The sequence below is a fragment of the Penaeus monodon genome, unplaced genomic scaffold, assembly GCF_015228065.2.
Source record: "Penaeus monodon isolate SGIC_2016 unplaced genomic scaffold, NSTDA_Pmon_1 PmonScaffold_7982, whole genome shotgun sequence".
NCBI classification, from domain to species: Eukaryota; Metazoa; Arthropoda; class Malacostraca; order Decapoda; family Penaeidae; genus Penaeus; species Penaeus monodon.
The window spans coordinates 1-7,584 of NW_023663196.1; the positions used below are offsets into that span (position 1 = coordinate 1).

Genomic DNA, 7,584 nt, shown 5'->3' on the forward strand with positions numbered 1-7,584 from the left:
TTGGGCATCTGGCTGTGGAACGGAAATGTTTGGCTGGGTGTCCTAAACGCCAACAATTTTGGCACTGACGTGGAGGAGGTTGGTATGGACGAACAGGGAGGGATTCTCCTCCTATGTAGACGTTAAAGGGAAGGTCATGTCTACGGAAGGTAATTTTGGCTATGCTAGTGGGTTTCTTTCGATGACCTCTGGGGATGGAGTAGCGTTGTACTGATGTTGCATCATAGTCTGTGAGACAGGCAAGTAGGTCTTCTCCACAATCTGACCAATCTTTGTCATAGATTGGGCAATTTGCTGGCGAGATTGAAACTGTTCCGGTGCAAGTATTGAGGGTTGGATGGGGTTCTGCAAGGATGGGGTTACCATATGTCTGTTAGTTTTGTTAATGCTATAGCTTGGTTTTCGGATGTTACTGTGACAAGACGGGAGCCGTCGGGTCGGCTACGGAAAGAGACTTTACCTACTTGTTTTTGGAGACATTGTTGGAAGAGAAGGGTGTTGTCAGAGTAGGGAGCTGTGGGAGGGATCATGAAAAATCAGTCCCATTTGGCTGCGCTGAAGAGGGTATTCAAAATTGTTGCAGAGATAGGGGTAGTCGAAAGGCGGGGGCATGACGATGGAGTAGTGTTGAGGAGTAGTGTTATGGGGGTAGGCAATAAGGCTGTAAGGTATTAATAAGGAGGATGGGGTGGTTGATGTTGAGGTTGTGGGGGTAAAGGTTTGAAGTTGAGCGTGCTGGGAGAGTGGAAATGTTTCCTTAAGGTTGATTGTTGCTACTGTACTAGTAGGCATTGATGGGGGGTAGTTATTGCAGTGTTTGGGCCGTGGTTGAAGGAGAGCCTGGGTCAGGGAATGGGTGTGGTTTACATCGTTGGGGCTATTTGATAAAGGGGCAAGCCTCATTGCCCCTTATAATGGGGATAAGTTTTCATTACTGGCCATGGTCCCCTTGAAGGGTAAGGGCTAGATAACTAAATAAGGGGAATACCGTGCCCATGGCTCCCTCAGGCCATTCAGGATTTTCACAAAGTCAGCCTTTCATCCTTTCAGCCTGGGTCTCACACCTTAGGAGGTGGATAGCAGAAGGCTTTGGTGAAGGGACAGAAACGAAAAGTGGGAAGGCAAATAAAGACCATGCAAAATTAGTTGAGTCGAGGGCTGAGTCCAAAGGTTGGGGAGTTCCCCATCATTGGGTCCCAGTCTCTGCCTCCTAAGCCTCCCCACGACAAAACCGGGCAAGGGATTGGGGGGGTCATCTATATATGGAAAATTATGTATGTATTCATAAGTAAAAACATATATACATAAATATATTCTCTCTCTATGTAAATATATATAAATTATATACTAATATGTATGTATATATATATACATATTTATGTATAAATATATATACTATATATATATATATATATATATTTATAAAAATATATATATTATATATATATATATATATATACTATATAATATATATATATATATATATATATATAGATATATATTGGCTACGCCAGTGGGTCTTTGTCTCAGTGCGAAACATGTGTTAACATGAAGGGACTTGGGCAAACATGACGCAGCTGGCTGTGAGCGGAGGAGCAGAGGAACAAGCTGTGAGACGCGGTTGGGTGCTGCTCCTGTGAAGACCTCGTGTGTGCCTTGTGACCTGATATAACTTTGTGTTGCCCTGTTATAAGCTGTATCGTGCAGTGTGACATGCTGGTTTCCCCCTGTAATGTGCCTATAGAAAAGTGTACGGGTAAATAACTTGTGCAAATAAAGGAAAGACTGTCATTTTGTGTTTATTTCGTGCCCTGCCTCGCCACTTGGCGTTTCCCCTTGTTGTATTCTGGGACGCTGTGGTGCTCGGTGCCTCTTGGAACTGTTCAGTGTTCACGACCCTGTGGATAACACGCCGTCTGCCTAGCCTGCCTTGTGTTGGTGGCAGAAAGACGAGGCGATCGGCGTAACAATTGGTGTCAGAAGTGGGATTTGTGATATTTGATCAGTGAGAGCGCCGATTTATCATGTTCTTCAAAGATGGCGGCAGCCATGAGGGAGAAGAGGCTATGACTGAGGCAGGCACGAGTGAGGTGAAGCCGAGCCAGATGGACCTGATCACTGCCATGCTGGCCGGTATGAGGGAGGAAATGGCACAAAGGGCAGAAGAGCAGCACAGAGGGCACACGAGCAGGCGCACCATCTCGTCGAGATGCAGGCAAGGAAGGCAGAGGAACAGTTCTGCCAACTTGTTGAGGTGCTACAGAGCAATCTCGCATCTGTGAAGATGGAAACTCTGCAGTACACCGACAAGGCCTGCAACAGCGTGAAGAGTGAACTGATGGAGGAGGTGCAGACTCTGAAGGGCGAGGTTCAGGCCTGAGGGAGGAAGGGAAGGAGGAAAGGCGGCGTCACGAGGTAGTAACGTTGCAAGCAGAGAAGGCAGACGAGGTTCTGGCAACAGATGCCAGAGTGTCAGATTTACTGGGGTCTGCCTGGGTCTGTGGCAGGAAACCCCCGGGCCTCGCAGCGTCGTGTCGCAGCCATGGTCGCTGCAGAAGGCTGGGGACCCATCGGAACCGCTCCCTTGGGTATAGGTGGCGGCAAACTCGGACCCGGTCAACCCGCCTCGTTGCCTCCCTCACCCCCTTCCTCCCCCCCAGGTGTGTTAGTTCATGGCACGCGTTCTCCACCCTGCAGCCCCTCGGCCTCCAGACATTCTGTGAGGCGTAAGCCAGCTGAGTACGACGGGAAGGTGGCCTGGGAGGCATATGTTGCCCAATTTGAAATGCTGGCATCTGCCCAGGGCTGGAGCCAGGAAGAGAAGGCCCTGCAGCTGGTAACAGCGCTAAGGGGCCCCGCGGTGGAAGTGTTGGGGCATCTGCCGGCATCCCAACAGGCCTCTTACACCAGCGTGGAAGAGGCTTTGAAACGCCGTTTCGGGCACCACCACCAGGCCGAGGTATATCGGGCCCACTTGAAGAAGACACTGGCGAGACACTGTCCCAGCTGGCGCAGGATGTGGAGGCGCTGGTAAGGAGATCGTACCCTGCAGCTGCGGAAGAGATGATCGTGGTCCTGGCCCGTGATTTCTTTGTTGACGCTTTACAGGACCAGCAGCTGCAAATCTACATCAAGCAGGCACACCTGAGGACCTGCAGGTGGCGCTGCGAGGGCCTTGGAGTTCGAGGCCTTCCTGAAGGCAACCAGTGGCCTAGGCCGCTGCTCAGCCCCGCCGTGACCTCCGGGGCCGGAAGGCTAAAGTGGAGAAAATAGCATTGAGGAAGGTGAGCCCGAGAACTTTCCAAGGCTTGTGCTGGGGCTGCGGTGAGGAGGGGCACAGACGTAGTCGGTGTCGGAGGGAGCGGAGAACAAGTCCTCTCAACCGGACGGATTCTGATGCCTTCCAGCAGTGCTGCAAGGACTGTGGCAGAATGGTCACCATCCGAGTGCATGTCCTAAGGCTAAGGAATGGTACAGGCGGAAATCTCGGACATGCTGGAGAAGGGGGCCGAAACCCAGCCGTCCTCGTTCCCGGGCCCCGACTTGGGTAAGCTGCCGTCGAACCAGCACGATGCAGGGGGAGGGCTCAGTAGATGGAAAGCCTTTCCGCCTGACAGTGGACACTGGGCTGAGAAGACCCTAGTGCAGCCTGATATGTTGGCCACTATGCGACTTCCACAGAGACTGTGTGGTGTCACGGGGCATTGTGTGCAGCTCAAGGGGGCAGTGTAGGCTCGTATTGGCATGGGCAGCACGGTGCAGCGGCTGCCGGTGTATGTGGCCGATCTGGACGAGCACTGTTTGCTGGGCCTTGACTACCTGACGCAGAGTAAGGCGTGTGTCGACCTTGGACGGAAGCTGGTGAGGGTGCACGGTGAAGATGTGCCCTTGCTTCCAGAGGTTGGCTGTGCAGAGGTAGTTACGGCTAAGTGACTGCATCTTGCCCCCAGGACAGAGTCTAGAATCTGGTGTCGACTATCAAGAGTGATGCGTGGAGTAGAGGGCCTCGTGGAGCCCATACAAAACCTGCAGCTGGCTGATGGCGTAGCGGTTGGGCGGAGCCTTGTTGGACCAGGGAGGGTTAGTTACAGTGTTGGTAGCCAACTTCTCCGATAAGGCCCAGAAGGTGCCAGCTGGTGCAAAGGTGGGCACTTGTGAGGAAGTGGAGCGTCCAGAAGAGTCGTCGGGGAGCGAGGAGTTGGTTGGTGTGGGGCCGTTGCCTGACTTCCTCGAGGACTTGGTGCACCGGCTGTGGCGTTACTATGGGCCAGGAAGCTACTCCTGGGGCCATGGTGAAAAAGAAGATGAAGTTAGCCCCAGTAGCGGCGATGAGGACGTGGCAGACGCTGACCGAGGTGAGGACGAGCATTTGGACGGTGAGGGCGATGCAGCAGATGTCAATGGTGACCATGAGCCAGGTCTTGGGACAGGAGATACCCCTCTGGGTGCCACTGCCAATCTACCGCCGCCCACACCTCCTCCAGAGAGACCCCAGCGAGAGCGAAGAAAGGCCGCGCTGGATGAAAAGATTTTTGTGTTTCTGAGAACTGATTTTATTTAAATTTTCTGTAGTTTGTTTCAGGTTTAGATATGACAGAGCAGACGGGTCGTCTGCTTGATAGGGGGGGATAGTGCTACGCCAGTGGGTCTTTGTCTCTGTGCGAAACATGTGTCAACATGAAGGGACCTGGGCAAACATGACGCAGCTGGCTGTGAGCGGAGGAGCAGAGGAACAAGCCGTGAGACGCGGTTGGGTGCTGCTCCTGTGAAGACCTTGTGTGTGCCTTGTGACCTAATATAACTTTGTGTTGCCCTGTTATAAGCTGTATTGTGCAGTGTGACATACTGGTTTCCCCCTGTATTGTGCCTATAGAAAAGTGTACGGGTAAATAACTTGTGCAAATAAAGGAAAGACTGTCATCGTGTGTTTATTTCGTGCCCTGCCTCGCCACCTGACGTTTTCCCTCCTGGTGTTCTGGGACGCTGTGGTGCTCGGTGCCTCTTGGGGCTGTTCAGTGTTCACGACCCTGTGGATAACATGCCGTCTGCCTAGCCTGCCTTGTGTGGTGGCAGAGAGAGGAGGGGGGCGGCGTAACAAATATATATATATATATATATATATATATATACATATATATATATATATATCTGTCTATGTATATATTCACAGACATACACACACACACATACACACACACACATAAATACATACATACATGTATATACATATATATATATATATATATATATATATATATATATATATATATATATATATATATATATATTTACACTTACAGACCAACATATTCAGCTAGTCTGTTGTGGCACAAATTTGCCTTTATTCTATGTGTGTTGATGCCAAACTGCTATGCCATCTATAGTTGAATTGAACATTACAGTAAAAACATTGTTCAGGGAGAGTTTCTAGACAGTATATGAACATTTTCTGCCCCTTTTTGTAAACCTATATTTTGACTAAACTACCAAAACCTTTGCCAAGGTGCTGCATATCTCCTTAATCCATAGTTGAATTTCATTGCCATAAAGTTCTGCACCAAAGAATAGAACTGCTGTTTTCTGCTTCAAACATACATTTTTTTTTAGGTTCTTCGGATACTGTTTTCATAATTACCTGTATGATTCTTTGATTATTGCTTTGTTAAACTTTTTTTTTTTTTTATAAAATATGTGTATGTAGATCAACATATGGTATATAGTTATATATTAAGATACAGTATTCAAGATTGTTGTTAAGACATAGATAGATAGGTATCTATGTATATGTATATATATATATATATATATATATATATATATATATATATATATATATATATATATATATAAATACACACACATAATTATGAGTATGTAGTATATTGATACAATACACATGGAGCATGTAAGCATGCATGTATATATGTATGTATGATGTGTATATGGATGTATGAATGTATATATATATATATATATATATATATATATATATATATATATATATATATATATATATAAACATAGAATATATAGTCATATATTAAGATATGCATATACAGTACACAGAGTTAAACATGTACATAACTGTATATTTACAGTATATACATACTCATATAAATACACAACTGCAGATTAACCCACAGGCATATGCTTTGTGAAACAAAAAATCTAGATATTTCATGACCTTCTTACCTTATTACAAGTGACTTCACTCACTCTCTGCACAGCTTTCCTTCCAGCGCTGAGTGAACACACGTGCCTTTCCTTGTGCAGTAATGCAGGTGCCCTAGGGAACCTTGGCTTGGCTTGTTTTTTTACTTGCTTCCTTGCAGGTTTCTTTACACCTATAACAAGGATAATGAAAATTATGATTTTAGTCTTTTTAATATTAATATAATATAATACTAATATTATAATGTTAATATTAGCACCAATAAAATAATAAGAAAATATATGCTCAATGATAAAGTAAGAATAACTGCAAATGGAACAATATATGGGATTAGTTTCACTAAACCCAACTGCAACAAAACACGTAATGGTCATTTATGTGTTAAACACAGATTTGCTCTTAGTCAATTGGTAGGCCAAAGTGACCTAATTCATTTTCTTGAGTTTTGGGATTCTTTTTTCGTTTCTAGAGATCATATCAACCATGTTATTACTTACTTAATAATTATTATAATGCTATTAACGATATTGAAACAAAAAGATTATTTGTAAGAATCAAGATACAGTTTACGGGTGAAATAGGAAGGACCAGTAATTAACTCTTTGATGACTAAGATCTTACTGAGCCATATATATGTAAAAACAACTCACTAGATGAGCCATATATATGTGAAAACAACTCACTGGATCCGAGTTCTGCGATGGTCATGTCATGAAAAAAATTTTGTCTGAGGGCCGAAAAGAAAAGGTGAAAAGGGTTAGGGATATGTACTGCCAAAAGAAATTCAGTTTAAGGCTGGGCTCAGGGACTGATTCGCCATGAGTGCACAAAAGTCTTGGAAGAATTTAGGGATTTCTTGCATCAATTTCACTAGGAAACAAGGGTGAACTGCACCATAAGTGAGTCATTTCCATGGAGGATGTTACTTACATATCCAGGATGCTGTGTTAGTCAGTCTGCAAAGAAAACAGTTTATTACTATCTTAATAGAGCATATTAGAGACAAACATAGACCTTGGGAAAATGACAATCAAGCAAAAAAAGTGCTCATGCAGAAAAAGAGACAAAGGGGAAATGAGAACTCTTCATACTCTTGTATAGGGGAAACTCTTGTAAAGGGGAAACATACTCTTCATACCACAGACGTGTGGTAGTGGGAGCCTATTAGCCACATTACAGGAGATTCACCAATTACATAACCTAATGCCCTGAATTTAAGCCATGGTTGGGCAGCGAAGTATGCAGATCAGGAGGGTTAAAAAGCTAAATTTTCAGGGCATGGCATGTGCACTGCATCATTCCTAGTGGCAACAGGTTAGCCTAGAAATAAAACAACAAATATTGAATGATAATTATCAGATTATTTCACATATAATATATATATATATATTATATATATATATTATATATAT

The 7,584-nt window shown here is 45.0% G+C and overlaps 1 long non-coding RNA gene across 1 annotated transcript; it reads right to left on the bottom strand.

Moving 5' to 3' along the window:
* Window positions 1-472: 472 nt before the first annotated feature.
* On the bottom strand, window positions 473-7,256 carry LOC119571784. Its single transcript, XR_005228646.1, has 3 exons — window positions 7,103-7,256; window positions 6,193-6,344; window positions 473-514 (listed from the first exon to the last, which is right to left on the bottom strand). It is a non-coding gene; the product is annotated as an uncharacterized LOC119571784 (long non-coding RNA).
* Between the last annotated feature and the right edge of the window lie 328 nt (window positions 7,257-7,584).